Source organism: Typopeltis vanoorti, chromosome 9 (assembly GCF_054136105.1).
Source record: "Typopeltis vanoorti isolate ZY-2024b chromosome 9, IOZ_Tvanoo_1.0, whole genome shotgun sequence".
Classification (NCBI taxonomy): Eukaryota; Metazoa; Arthropoda; class Arachnida; order Uropygi; family Thelyphonidae; genus Typopeltis; species Typopeltis vanoorti.
The window spans coordinates 73,206,882-73,222,471 of NC_143557.1; the positions used below are offsets into that span (position 1 = coordinate 73,206,882).

Genomic DNA, 15,590 nt, shown 5'->3' on the forward strand with positions numbered 1-15,590 from the left:
GCTGAAGATTGTTTATAACAAGGGGGAAAGGGTGTTTTGACGTGGGAAGAATAAAGAAGATTGACTAAATCACTTTCTGTTCTCTGAAATGTGGAATATATGAGGATAGATTGAGAGAATGTAAATTACCGATCCTAGTGGATAGAAGGAAAAGGGGAGACATGATTGACATGTACAAGTTGGTAAGGAGTAATTACCAGATTAACGTGGATTAGATTTTTATAGAATATCTGAAGACAGAGAGAACAAGAGGCCATCTCTTGAGGCTATATGGTGAGTGATTGGAATGCATTGTCTGAGAGTGTGATGAGTGGAGAGACAGTGAATGCGTTTAAGTCAATATGATGAGCTGTGCATGTGAGAGTGTGACCTCCCACAATGAGTCTCTTGGCTCCATGGAGGTCTGTTGATAATAATTAATTAATGTATTGATAATTACAGTTGCAGTAAACATACAGCACCCAATTAGATTGTTGTAGAAATAACTCAGATTTTAACTGAAAAGACTAATAAAGAAGTAATGTCCTAATAAGGCATGTTGTAAGTGCCAAATTACTAAGTTAATTTGGAGAAATCAGGCCATATGCGGTCTTAGAATTGACCTCTCCCATATCCTTTTTGAGATTATGGAAGTGCTTCTTGACTGATTCTAAAAATAGTCTCTCAGAGCTATAGCTAGTTCTATGCATAACAGTTATCATCTTCCATTTAACCACCCAAACAGCCACAGAGATAAAATATATCAAAAATATCAGCTTCATATCGATGTTATTTTAATAGTATCCATATGTTACATTTACTTCACTGGACACTTTGCATCCATGTAATTATTGACATATATACATATCAAGGCCAGTATGGTAGTTAATTCTACATGAAGGAATATCCAGAACATGGTGATCATGGTCTGCCAGTCCTGCTTACAATAATGATCATGGATGTAATTTTTCAAGGACGTAGTTTATGTTCTTCAGGGTAGATGGCAACATCTGACAGAATGTGCAAGAGGATGAAGATGATACCTAGGAGAATTGGGATTTTAGTTGTTAAGAGAAATAAGAATCTCTTAAGGATCAGCTCCATCTGCAAGTTAGTTGCTAAATAGTGCATAATAAAACCTGATGGTAACACTTCAGGAAGCTTCCTAACTAACTGAAAAGCTCAAAATAGTCTCATACAGAATAATAAACCTGCTATCACTTACTCTGCCAGATAGATGACTGTCTCTCACTGATCTTAAACTCTATTTATGGTTTTGCTGATAATGCTCCATTATTTCTACTCACACACCAAACCTTGCAGTGCTCAAACATCTTAGACTTGAAAATCTTCAACCAGTACCTTAAACACTGTTCTTAATACAGTGCTTCAGTTGAGTGATGACAACCTAGTCATCCTCAGTGCTTCCAGAACACAATTTTTGCCTTTTGATTCATTTCTCCTTTGTTTTTGTCTCCTTACCTCTGATAAGGTAAGAAGATGAATCGCAGTCAAATCAGATCTCTCGCCTCCGATGCCTGATACTTACCCCTAGCCTTTTTCTCACAAACACATCACTTCTACAGTAACCATGGCTTCTGAAAAACTTGGTATCTACTCAAGATATTGCTATTCATCTGTCTAGAACTGTACAAACACCAAATCTGTCCAACCTTGGAATATTGCTCTCACAGTTGCTATAGTGAACCAAAATCCTGTCTAAAAATTCTTTATGCTGCCCAGAAAAGGGCAGTGTGGCTAATTGATGATCCCTCTCTTGTGGAATCTCCCCCCCCCCCCTCTCCAGCCACTGTCTCAGTGAGCTTCTACATAGCATCCTTCCTACAGATATTTCCATGGACAGTTTTCAACAGAACTGGCATCCATCATTCTCCCCATTTTGGTAAACTTACAATAACATGGATAAAAGCTGCCCCAACATCCATCTGCAGTTGAATGGTTAACCTGCCAAACCTGCTAGTCTCATTCATCTTTTGTTCTGTCTGCCTCTGCTCTCTGGAACAGCCTTTCCCTTTAATTTTTTTTTTTTTTTATATCTGATCCACACATGAAAGGCCACAAGACCTATAGCACATTAGTGCCATGTGTGCACAAGGGGGAATAGAAGAAAGGAGGATCTGTTCACATTTTGCTTGAACAGCTGAGGGTTGTAATCTTTGGGAGATGACAGGGGAGACTTTTTTTTTTTACAAAAAATCAATTTGTCTAACTATATCTAAGAATAAATTTTTTATATCCATATACTATGTTGATCAACTATTTTCTGTATGCTTGCTGTATATATGATTTTATTATTTATTTGTTTTTACCATGTATACTTCTATAGCTTTTGTCGTGCCACAGTATAGCTGCACTTACCATTGTGCCAATAAAATCCAATACCAACCAATATATATTTTATAAAAATTTCATGCAGTTTTTAATTAGGCCAGCCTGCTTGGCTGAGTGGATAGTGTCTGAAGTCTACACACTCTTAATTAGAGTCACATTGTTACAAGGATGTTTGTGAAGTCTTTGAATTTTCCATTGCAAGACCAACCTACTGAAGTGACTTAAAAAAATTGCATTTGCTCTCTAGTAGGGTTCTAGACATAAAAGTGCAAGTGTTAATTCCTCCCTACACATACACGTCTTCTTCAAAGCTGAGGCAATGAAATTTACAGTTGAGGAATTTGTATACCAAATACTTGGATCCGTGATCAACCTAGTATTAGTGAAATCACTGGAACTCATGAGCTAAATTTAAATTCAGGATTGTTTTCACATTAAGCCAGAAATGAAAGCAATAATGCTGAGATAGTGGAAGAAGTTATTTACTTGTGGTAGTATCTGTGGTTCACCCTATGTTGGCAGAAGATGAACATCACACGACATGCAATGTTGAAAAATCAGTAGTTTGCTTATCTAAGATATCTACTATAAAAGATTCATTGCAGATTCTGAAGAAAATATTGATTGATTCAGCCAGGCAGGCATGTGGAAGTTGTTTGAAAAGATAGAAAAATTGGACTCTGTGGTAGACTCAAGAAGTTAAAGAAGCACTTAAGGAAAAGAAGAAAGTTTATTGAAAATTCTTAGCAAGTAAATCATCTTGTGCTCTGAGAGAATATAGAGAAAAATGTAAGAAAAAAAAGCAGTATGTAAGCTAAATAAAAGTCATGAACTTACTTTGGGGAAAAGATAGATGGTAAATATTAGTAAGATGGCAAAATGTTCTGGAGGCTATTGGGGGGGGGGGGGGGGGGTGAGATAAAAAAAAAAGCCAGAAATGAAGGAAAGAGTGCTGTTGCTAAAGGAATGATAAATTGTGACAAGCTGAAGATAAAGATATTGTAGATGTCTGGAGTAACTACTTCGGAAAGTTTGTTAAATGAAACTAGAAGTGACAGAATGGTGGTAGAAAATATTCAAGAGGAATGCATTCAGGAGAACATACCAATACGTGGCATAAAAAATAGTTTCAAAAATCGGAAATGTGAAAAGGCAGCTGATAGTTGACAAGTAATGTTTAAGTATGGGGTTATAAATCATACAGTGACTACACTGCATAATTCAGAAGGACAAGTCAGAAGGTAAAATTCGGGATGATTCTAGTAGTGCTCTTATAGCATCCATAAAAAAATAAAATAAAAATTAATGAGAGAATTACAGGAGAATTTCCTTATTGAGTGTTCCATGTAGGATTATGCAAGCACACTTAAGAAGAGACTTTAAAAAAAAAAAAAATATGGTGACGTTAAGTCTTGAAGAAGACCAAGCTGGATTCAGGTTCACTAGTTTGTCAGGATCTAATTTTTACTCTCAACTAAAATAGTTGAGAAATCATGGTAGTATAATAAGGATCTGTGTTTAAGTTTTGTAGATCCAATAAAGGCATATGACAAGGTACCAAGAGAAATGCTATTCAAACTGCTACATTTATATAGTATAGACAGGACATTATATCAAGCAGTACATGGTCTGCAGAATGTGTATTGTTTGATATAATGCATTTGGAATTGAAGGAGGTACAGGAAGATATGGTTTTATGTAGAACCAGATATAAGACATGCACAGTATTTCCAGTTATTCATCAACTGTGTGGATCCCATCATGAAGAAAAGTGGCATGAAACCTGATATTAGAATTGCAGATGTTAATCTAAGCTCTTTACTTTAGCATGCAGATGATGTTATACTCTTAAATAAATCTAGCATAAATCATCACACATTACATTAGACAGCATGGTTTCCTTAAGGAAAGATTAGTTGTGATAAATCCACTTTTTTATGATGAAATCACAAGAGAAATAGACCGGTGGAATGGCTGTGATGTAATTTTTTTGGATTTTAGCAAAGTGTGTGATAGTGTTTCACATAAGTATACTGATCAAAATGCACCTAGTAAAAGAGATAAGAAATTGGTTGATGATTGTTCAACAGGAAGTAGTGTTCAAAAGAGGAGTATTCAGAGAGCCAGATTATGTAGGAGTGGATTACTACAATCTTTGGTGTTAGGATTCATAAGTGATTTAGGGGTTCAACTCTTAAGAGCAAAATTTTTCTCTTTGCTGATGATGAAAAGCTGGATAGAGTAGTCATTCACGTGACCTAAGTTCTTTATAGGATAATCATGTAATATTGGTGGGAAAGTGGGATTTAAAATTTAATGTGAACAAATTCAAATATATCTGATTCAGTAAAATTATAATATCAGATGGATATAAGTCTGAATGACGAGTTTTTGAATAAGTTGATGATTACAAAAGTTTAATGGGGAATTCAGGAATCATATTAGTAAGACCATTAGTAAAACTCGGAGATTGTGGGATTGATTAGAACAGGCTTCACCTGTAGGAGGAAAGAAGTAATGATAATATGTACACATCATTATCAGCCCAATATTGGATTATGGCTTCCATGTTTGCTCATCAAGGTTTTTAATGGATGTCAAGAAATTGAGGGTGTTTAGAGAAGATTGACTAACTGTGGAAGGATTGTACCATGATAATTAGGAGAATTGGTTGGCTAGTTGCAATCTGACAAATTTATCAGACAAGAAATGAAGGAGGAAATTTAATTAAAGTTTATTAGTTGATCAGGGCAGAAATAAGATATATAGCAAGAATTTGCAACATTTAGTTGAATTAGGCTCTACTGAAAAAGCATTAAAAAATATATGTAGAATAGCCTTCATCAACAGTTACAGAGTCAGTGAATATATCTAACTTTAAGACAGAATTGAATAATTGTAATTGCTGAAGGATAGGTTAATTAAAATGTAACTATAATTATCTAATTTGACATACTGAACATGTTGATAGAGTTATGTATCTGGATAAATAAAATTAAAAAATAATAAAAATAACTTTTAAAAAAAGATGATAGAAAAACCAGAAAGAGAATATAAGCTTGTGATAAAATTCATAGTACCTATATTGGTTTGTCCACAGTTGTTGTAATTATGTATATAGTTCATCTGCTATTCATTTTTCTCATCCAGTATTGAGTTAGTCCATCTCAGACTATGGCTGTAGGGTTGATTTTCTTTCAGGTGAGGAGGCTTTCCCTACACAAGCATAAAACTTTGAACACAAATTTAGATGTTTGTACATCCTATTGTAAATATGAATTTGGATTTTTTGTGGAGTTCGTGCTATTTGCTACCTTAGATGCACATAAGTAGGCATTGTGCTAGTAAATTTTTGACACCTGGATTGCTAAAAAAATAAATAAAATAAAAAATGCAGTGGGTTCTCCCTTTGTTAGAATTACAAATCTCCAGAAATATAAACAAATTCTATTATCAGCCAAGCATCCATGCAATTTTGCCTGAACTGCTGCTGCTTCTTAGGGTTAATGACCTTATTAGGTTCATGATAATTCTAGAAATGCAGAATCTTTCCCTTTCTAGAATTGAGTGGATGTTCATTGAAAAATAATATTTCTGTAAAATTGCTAGTGGAGATAATTCCCACACAGGCTGCAGTGTAGAAAAGGAGAAAACAAAGCACAATGGATGCCAAAAAGTTTATGTACAAGTATTCATAATTTTTAGACGTCACCCAAGTTTCTTGAAATAATGTCACAGTTTAGAGAGATATAATATTGATATTAGATGTTACAGTGATTAAGAAAACTAGTTACATAGATTTCTGATGTTGGGGGGAGGGTTAATGTTGATTAATTCGTGCATATCATCTTTTAAGCTGAACTTACAAGCAGAACTTGCATAGCATGTAAATTCACCTACAATTAATAAATATTGTAATTAGTGATCTTGTGCAAAAAAAAAATTCATCATAGCCTACATTGAAAAAATCATACAGATATCTAAGTATTTCACAACCCTTTTTTTTTTTCAGAAACATCAATACACCATTTATCCACAACTTTAGATATCACTTTCTTAAGTAGTCTTTCCTAAGTAAACCACATCAATAAACAAGAAAAAAAATCATGGATAACTCAAGATGTAATCGACCTTATTGATGAAAGAAGAACATGGAAAAGAGGAGCAAATGAAGAAGAAAGGTTAAGGTATAAAACTTTGGATAAAAGAATCAAACAGTTATGTAAAATATTGAAAGAAAACTGGATAAATAGGCAGTACACTGGATAGAAGAATTACAAAATAGGAACAAAACTAGAGAAGTATTCCTGAAAGTGAAAAAACTTAATGGAAAAGCAAAACATACATAGTCTAATAACATCAAGGACAAAGTTGGAAACATACTCATTGATAAGGAAAAGATAAATGGAAGACGGGTGAAGTACTTATCAGATCTCTATGATGATAATAATGGTAACATGTTAGATGATTCACGACACCTTAAGTTAAACATAACAACAGATACCACTCTACCCACAAGAAAGGAGGTAGAACACGGAATCAAGAATCATCCTAATAACAAATACCCTGGGTGTTGTAATATTCCGGCTGAGCTCCTGAAAGCTTTGACTGGCAATAATAACAACTAGTTAGTGGAATCCATTCAGGACATCTATAAAACAATACAACCTGAAGTTTTTACAACATCTATCTGCATACCAATTCCAAAGAAAACTAATGCACAAAATTGCGAGGATTACAGAACTGTGAACCTAATACCCCATGCATCTAAAGTTATTTTTACCATTGTTAACAAACAAATTGAAAGAGCCTTAAGTGGTGAATTGAGTGAACAACAGAAAGGCTTCAGAAAAAGCTTCCCATTCAGAAGAGGAATGGGAACCATTAATGCTATCCTGGAACTAAAAATACTAATAGAAAGATCACTTGAAAGAAATAGGAACATTTACATATGCTTCATTGACTTTCAGAAGGCTTTTAACCAGGTAAAACATAATAAAATGTTCAATATATTAGATAAATTAGACATAGAAGATCATGTACTTAAGATTATAAAAATGATTTACACCAAACAGAAAATGCAGCTGTTTAATGATGAGACTTCTGTAGTGAAAATAAAAAGAGGGGTTAGACAAGGTTGTATCCTTTCACCAAATCTATTTAATATCTATAGTGAGACAGTGATGAAAAAGATTGAAAAACAAAAAATTGGAATTAGTATCAATGTATAAATTACAACAATCTTAGATATGCTGATAATACCATTCTAATAGCAGAAAACAGAAACAAATTAATCAAATTACTGCAGCTACTAATTGAAGAAGGTAAAGAATTTGGATCTGATATAAATGCAAAAAAAGACCAAATTTATGAAAATCTCAAAAGATAGCAGATCCGAGCCAGAAATATTCATAAACAATATGAAAATTGAACATACAACAGAATACAAATATTTAGGCACCTACTTTACTGCAGATGGAAAGCAAGATAAAGAAATAAAAATAAGAACAGCCATAGCTAAAGATGCATTCTGGAAAAATAAAGATCTGTTCGGAAGTTCTGTGAGTATCGAGACAGAAAAGAATGATAAGAACATTAGTGTGGCCAATTTTCACATATGGAAGTGAGACTTGGATATTCAAGAAGAGAGTAAGGCAACAGATAATGGCATTTGAAATGTGGTGCTATAGGAGAGAGCTCTGAAAATCACATGGACAGAACATGTGACAAATACAGATGTCCTACAGAGAATGAGAACACAGAGATCTTTATTGCAGGAAATGATCCAGAGAAAGATGAGATTGGCAGGACATGTACTGAGAGGTTCGGCAGGACAGAGGATACTAACAGTTTTAGAAGGAAAAATTATGGGAAAAGGATCAAGAGGCAAAAAACAAAGGACATGGCTTGAAGATATAAGATCATGGACAGGATCACATGGCTATGTAGAAACAAAAAGGAAAGCCACCAACAGAGAGAACTGGAAGGACATGGTGCTGCACCCTCTCACTGAGGAAGCTACATGAAGAAGTAGTAGGCTTTCCACTAAATATTAATACACTGCCATACTTATCTTGGTACATTCCTTCAACAAAAATGTCAGTCATATCCTGTAAGAAAGTTGATTGATTTGTGCTTGAAACTGTGTTCTAACTCTTCCCTAAAGAAAAAATTGGTAGAACATTATATACTTTAGGGTGCAGATTCGATTTGACTATTAACCTTTTCACTATCTCATCATCTCATCTTCCTATTTCCCTCTTTTACCTTGCAGTGTCGAGGGTTTATTGATCATTGGATCCCAAACCGTTCACAGGATAAGGTGGTCAGCCCTATGCCGTGACGTATTCTATGTTCGTAGTGTTGAGTTCTCAAGGCCGGTTTGCCTGATTTGTGAGATGAAAAACCCCAGGATAAACTGGGGAAAAAATTCTACTGTCCAATCCCAAGACCGGCTAACTTGGCTATGGCTGGGGAAGATCCTTCAGCTCTTCACGTCACTGACGGGAATCGAACCTAGGATACTCCTTCCCCAGGCATATGGTTGCGAAGTGCACAGCCACTAGGCTAACCGTGCAGACATATCTTTTCACTATCATTTCTTCAAATCATGCCACCACAGTTTCTGCTATCATGTTGATATTTAATTGTGTGGTTTCCATAGAACCACAGTAGCAGAGATAACAATTATCTAGAATATCAGTATGATGTTCAATGTTCATTTTTATTGGTATTGTGATGGGGGGGGGGGGTGGCTAGTCCAATTCAGGAGGAGCGTAGCTCTATAACGCTATCCATACCAGTGGAGGAACACAAAATCCTTAAAACACCTTGCTATCCATTTCATCATAAGTTCAAATCATTCTAGCAAATAATTTTGGCCATTAATGGGCTCATGATGCACAGTATAGTCTCCCCCCCCCCCACAGTCCACTCTACCTGTCCACGATGTAGCCTTTTGAAGTATCTTTCTAGATCCTAACTAGATCTTTAGATGGTGTGTGAAATACTACTACCTTACTTACTGGAGGCAGTGGCTTCTGCATTGTTTCATCTTCAGAGTGGGGTCTCTAGTTTCTTCCCCCTGCTCACATTATACAATTTGGGTGATGGCCTTGCTGGACATGGTCAACATGCTTTTATTAATGAACTAGGGAACTAATACCTCCTCTAATTGAGGGCACAGCAGTAAATAAGTTTCTCAGTCTTTAAACTATCATTTGAATAAGAATCTGCTTGCTAACATGAAAATTTGTAATTAATTAAACCAGTAAAGCGGTATTCATGTAATAATGAAAATGTTTTCTCTTTTTTTAATAAAAAACCTGAAATTTCTCTTTCAGATTCATGTGTTCATAGATTATACTTAAAAATAAATTAAATAAAAATAACAAGAAATATGTTTTGAAAAGCAAAAGAAATGTTTCCTATTATGTAGCAATGTCTTAGTCCTGTTTGATGCACAAAACCAGAACTCCCCCCCCACACACACTATATAGCTTATGATTGCTAAATAATTTTATCTTTGCTACTTTATTTAATTATATATTTTGAACATATTATTCATTATTAATATTCTCAGATTGGTTTCAAATTTGCATATTGTCTTAAACCTTTTTTTAGGATACATTCTTGAAAGACTGTTCCCATGGATATGATTTCTCCTCTTGATTATTGCAATCAGTGCATCTCTCACCAAAGCACAAAATGGGAAACTTCTCTTCAAGCTCGGCACATGGTTCCCACCACTAGCTCTCCTGAGAAAATGAAACGACATGATATTGCATTTAAAAAATTGCTAAATTTATTTTTAAAAAAATGTTAATGATCCTTCCAAAAATCTTTATACAGTGTTTTACTGTTGTCTAGAAAAACATATTTGAAATATGCACATACCTAGATAAGTTAAAGTGCAAGTCATAACAACCTTGATGTGGAGCATACCTTGCCATTTTATACTAATTGATGTATCTTTAAGGAAGGAGGAACCATTACCTGGACTTTCTTTGCTTAAAAGGGTGAATTTGGTAATACTCAGTATAGCAAGTTTTGGCAAAGAAAGGCATGACCAAATTTTATATCTGCACTTTATGTATCTAGAGGTATTCAGTAGCAGAAGTGGAAATTGAATATTTTATTATATTTTTCTTTCAAGAACAATTGAGTGAGAATAGATAGTGAAACAGGACTGTTCTGATAACAGTCCTGTCTAAACAACTATGTTAACTTGTTAACCTCATTATAACAGACATTATTCTTCTTTATTATTATTAAGAGAGACTTCCAGGGAGTCGAGGACTCATCGGGGGGGGGGGGGGGACCACATACTATCCACACCAGCTGTCATATTTGTTCTTGAATCCATTCTAATCATGCACCACTCTATTAGAGAAAAATCTAGCTCTCACACCACACCCTTCTTGATGACATTCATTCTCAACTTCCAAGGATGCCATCCTGTCCTTTCTCCAATCTCCATAAAATGAAAAATTCTGTTTACTGGTATCCTGTATGACCTTTCAGAAGTTTGTAAGTCTCAATCATATCAGCCCTCTTTCTCCTGTTTGCTAGTGTCTACAGTCTACAAATTTTCAGTCTTTCTTCATAATCAGTATATCACAAACCTGATATCATTTTTAACATCAGAATCACCCTAGAAACCAGGAGGCCAGACCTGCACAGATACTTAGAGTATCTGTGCAGGTCTTATTGTATATTTATTGTATTTGCGTAGATACAATAAATATATTACAGGCAATGAGGTGGGTGACAATATAAATTAACAGAAAATAACTATTAAAGTAAATAAACATAAACCCACAAAATAACTAATACTTTTCTTCTGTGAAGACATTCATTTTCTACATTGAATTATGAAAATAATAATAATAAATTTTAAAAATGTTAGCTTTAAATTTTTGAAAAATCTTCAATATGTATCATCATAGAACCAATACAAAATTTTTTTCCATGAGTAACAATCAGTATACTAAAATAAAATTCAAAGTCTCATTCAAGGAAAATCCTTATGACCCCATGAAAAACACACAAGAATCTATGAAATATGTTCCATAGATTCTCTTTATTTTCATAGATTTTGTCCGCTTTTAAAATCAAATAACACTTACATGCATGTTAATACCCAGCATTTAACTACACTGAAAGTAATTCATACCAGGTATATTTTGATATACCTTTCAAATGATTAATTTGTAGCCACACTATTAAAATTTTGCTTCTTTTATATATATATATATATATATATATATATTTGGCAAAATACAGTTTACTTTAAGTAAACTGTATTAGTTAAAGCAAATTAATCATCACATATCTTAAGGCAAATATTTTGCATGAATAAATGAGAATAAGAGTTACATCACCTACAATTAAGTTCATTAACCAAAAATAAATAATTTAAGGTTGTTAATAGCAGAGCATCTTTATTTTGAGATGTACTGTTCTGAAACAATCCACCTACAATTTGCTGGCCTGTTTGGTAGAGTGGATATCCACTTTCTAACCCCACCAGCTGTGAGTTTGAATCCCAATGTGGGTTATGGATGTTTGTGAATGCCACAGTGTGACATTCAGTTCATCTGAAAACTGAAATCCTGTTATGATATGCTATAGCTGTTATCCATAACTATTTTCTTTCTCATTATTTACTTATAAATTTTAAATTACTTCAAAAACTAAATAATGCACTTACTGGCACAAGATCCATATATTTCTTCGAGAATTTTTCGCCATCTTAATTTTAAGCAAATTAATGAGGTACCTCTATACTTCAATAAATATTACCATGAGTATATTCTACCCTGTAGAATGTTTCATTCTTGTAATGGTAGAAAAATGGCCTCTGACTACATGAAAAATTCAACAAAATGCAGTCTTAAATTGCTCACATAAAAAACAGTTTGTGTTATCTAAACGTGGCATTATTGTCAATAATAAAAATTATATAATAATCATGTGTAAAACAAATTTCTGAAATGTATAGTTCTTGTGTTTTGTCTTATTTTTATTTTATGTTTTCTGTATGTCTCTGTAATATTGTTTTCTTTGGGAATTCTGTACTTTATATAAATTGAAGAGTAACAGTGATTCATCTAGGACAGTGTTGTTCAGTTGAGACCTTGACAAATTTTATTCACAACTTTGAAGTCTTAGGTTAGATTCGTATGCATTTCGAAATTATTGCAAACTAGTGGTATTACTTGCTTGAAGGAAGCATGTACTTTTGCTACCATTCATGGTCATATATATATATATATATATATATGGATGAATGACAACTAATTTTTTCTTTATTTATAAGAAATAAAAATGCAGAAATTGATGAAAATGAACTGTTTTCTCTAAATTTGATTTCAAGAATAGTAATTTGTTTCAAAATACAGTAGCAAGATTGTTAATATTTGACTTTTTCCATGTAAGGATTTTTTCAAGACATTCTGATATTCTGTAACATCTGTTAAGAAAACAAGTGAACTAAGAAAATTTATATCGATAAGAATTATTGTTAAAACATTTCAGTGTCTTGTTCTGTTAAAAACAAGTGGATTTCTTTCCAAAGATTAAAAAAATCACTTTAAACAATTACCAGAACTTAGCCAGTGAATTATGTTGTGTAAAAGCACTAAGCTCTTCTAAAAAAATTTCTGAATTAGGTTAGGTTTAGAGAAAAATAATTCAGTTGATTTTAAATCCTGTATAGAGCTTTTCAGTGAAATATTGCAACTTGATACAAATGGAAATTTTGAAATATTTGTTCCAACGTTAGATGCTCATAATGAAAATTTTGACAATAGATTTCTTTGATATGCATAAACATACCATAATGTTATTCACTGAACTTTTAAATGTTGATTACAAAAGCAAATCTCAAATATCAGTTGGAATTATGCAATCTCCAGGCAGATGCATTTATTGAATCTAGAAACTGAAATGGATATGTTTAAGTTTCTATCAAAAGAGAAATAACTAAGCCTGAATGATTTCAGACTTCAAATGATTTCTGTGTTTCATAGTAGTACCTAATCTGTGAGTAAGCATTTTCCAGCTGGAATTTATCAAATCAAACTAAAACTGCGTTCAAGACCCAATGCTTAAACAGATGCATGGAATTGCAATAACAAATATTGACCTTGACATAAAAAAACTGTAGCCCAGCAGCTTTGTCACAGTGCTCCCATTAAATAATTAAGTTTTTGTATTGTTATGTAATAAATTTATTTAATTTGGTAATAATTACTAATTTAAGTACATTTATGAATTAATTTTCTTAAACAAATATTGTTATGAATAATTTTTCTTCAGTTCATCTTAAAATTAATATTTTTGTCGTTTGCCATCAACTTATAGAAAAACAAATCGGCCCTTTAGCATATAAATGCTGGATAGTACTGACCTATGACATGGTCATGCGATCAGGAGTCAACTTTCAGATTGAAGTTGAAAATGTTGTTTCAGTTTATACACGCAGTTGTATCAGAGATATGCTCCTTAGTAGCCAGCACTTGTGCAGGATATTGAAAAGTCATATGTTTTAAAGGAACCTGTTTAGTAGGCATATTCTATTTTTGGATGACATACATACTGAAAAACAGAATTTATTAACCCCAGTATATTTCATCCCATATTACATGGACATAATCAGGAAGGGAGAAGATCACTTAACAACATTCAAAACATGAGTCATGCAGCATGTGCTTAATGCATATCTTTATGACTCATCTTTTGAATGTTCTCAACACTGATCTTCTCTCTGCCTGATATCCTTGTAACATGAATATTATGTAATAATTTGTATAACAATTTACATAATAAATAATCAATTTGTTTAACCATACATTCAATAATTAATAAATAATTAAGTTAATAAATTCTACTTTTATGTACTTGTCAGCCATCATTAAAATAGAGCATGAAAATATCATGTCCTTGATAATTAAAGTAACCCATTTAATTTCTTCATTGCTATAGAAAAATGGCATTGAAACTAATCCTTATCACAACATTTGAATGTTGTGATAAGGATTAGTTTGATTTTCTCATTATGAAGGATGAAAAACTTAAGTTTTGTGGAAGGAAAAACACTGGCACCTCAGTATGGATTATTATTATTCTACAGGCACCTCCATGAAGTCCGAAGACTCATCGCAGGAGACTCAAATTCTAGGAATTAGGATGGAAACCCACTCACTAGAAGATCACTTTCTCTCTGGAAGAGAGAGAGATTTTTCTAGTGAGTAGGTTAGCAATTTCTAAAATCATTTTGACCAAACTGACAGGCTAGTGTTATAAATATTAATTTTTACAACTATAAAAGATTTAATTCGTTTTAGAACTATTTTTTCTGGTATAAAAATGCCCTACCCCCACAGAAGCCTATGAAAAAGATTTAATTCATTACTCAAGGTTGTACAGAGGTGTCAGGGTTCTATTTTATCACCTAAGTAAATATGGATACCTTGCTGTCCTGGTTGACTAAATAGATTGTCTACAATCAATAGACTTGAAAGTTTTTAATTGGTAGATAAATTTCCTCACCCAATGTCGGACCACCTTGCTTGTTGTTAGTTGCCTGAAATGACTTAAAAATGTTCCATGAGAGCATTTGTAAATTATCTCATAGAACAATATCATGTCTCATCTCATCCTTATTTCATCCATTGTACTAAAGTATTATAGGTTTATAACCTTTCTATTTTATATGAATCCATCATTCTTCTTATAGTTATATTCCCGTGAAAGCTGGGAATATGGAAACCATGAGCAGTGAAGTTTGATGTTTATAAAAAAAAATAAATTACTTGCTGAAGTAATCTATTTTATTGAAATTTGAATTTGAAATTTAAGAGAAAAATTATGCTGACTTTTGTCTGTTTATTGTATTATATGTATAACAAAATACAGATGTATAGTTTTTAAAGAAAATACAAAAACTTTATAAGTATGGTATTTATTTGAATTGTCAAACAGTACAAAGTAACATTAATCAACTAACCATTTCATTTGTTGCTAGTGCCTAGTGTTTGAACAGATTAAATAGTTTTTGATTTATTATTGAAGTTGAAGGGTACTAGATTATTGGGAGTGCTAGAAAACCCAATGTAACCACATTGCCACGTTGGTGTTGAGTAATCATGTATGTATGTTTGCTTTTTTCTTTTCAACTTCACAAAGGGACTGGAGCACTTTTTTTTTTCAGAATTTTATTCTACTTCATACTCATTTTTGTTTTAATTTCAGTT

General features: G+C 33.0%; 1 protein-coding gene across 4 annotated transcripts in view; it reads left to right on the plus strand.

The window, feature by feature from the left end:
- Positions 1 to 15,290, plus strand: part of nbs (nibrin) — a 285,502-nt gene extending 270,212 nt beyond the window's left edge. For all 4 annotated transcript variants that reach the window (XM_090397995.1, XM_090397996.1, XM_090397997.1 and 1 more), the window contains one exon: positions 9,955 to 15,290. The gene's annotated coding sequence lies outside the window, so the exon portion shown is untranslated. The remainder of the gene's footprint in view (positions 1 to 9,954) is intronic.
- The last annotated feature ends 300 nt before the right edge of the window (positions 15,291 to 15,590 follow it).